This window comes from Arachis duranensis, chromosome 9 (genome assembly GCF_000817695.3).
Source record: "Arachis duranensis cultivar V14167 chromosome 9, aradu.V14167.gnm2.J7QH, whole genome shotgun sequence".
Lineage (NCBI taxonomy): Eukaryota > Viridiplantae > Streptophyta > Magnoliopsida > Fabales > Fabaceae > Arachis > Arachis duranensis.
Genome location: NC_029780.3, coordinates 53,451,981 through 53,452,389, shown reverse-complemented (window position 1 = coordinate 53,452,389; position 409 = coordinate 53,451,981).

The following is a 409-nucleotide window of genomic DNA, read 5'->3' as shown; positions in this document are numbered from 1 at the left end:
AAGAATAGAAAGTGTATAAATAGGAGATAGTTTGATGTAATGAGGACCTTTCTTTTGATTTTTGAATTTTTACATTTTGAAACTTCATTTTCTCTAAGAGCTTTGAACTGAGATTTGAGAGAATTGGGAAGGAGAATTGATCTCTCTTCTTCCTCGTTCTTGCTTGAGCATTTTTACTTTTCTTGTTTGAATCTTGAATGTGAAGAATTGAGGAATTTCTGTCTCAATCTCCATTTAAGATCTCTTGATTTCTCTACTACATAATTGAGTTGAATCCCAATTCCTTTACTGCTTCTTCTTTAATTTCTTGTTAATTGCTTTGTGAGTTTGGATCTGGGAAGGCAATTGAGATCTAGACTTTGCTATCTAGTCTCTGGAGTCCTGAGATCCCATTTTCCTTTTTGGTTCT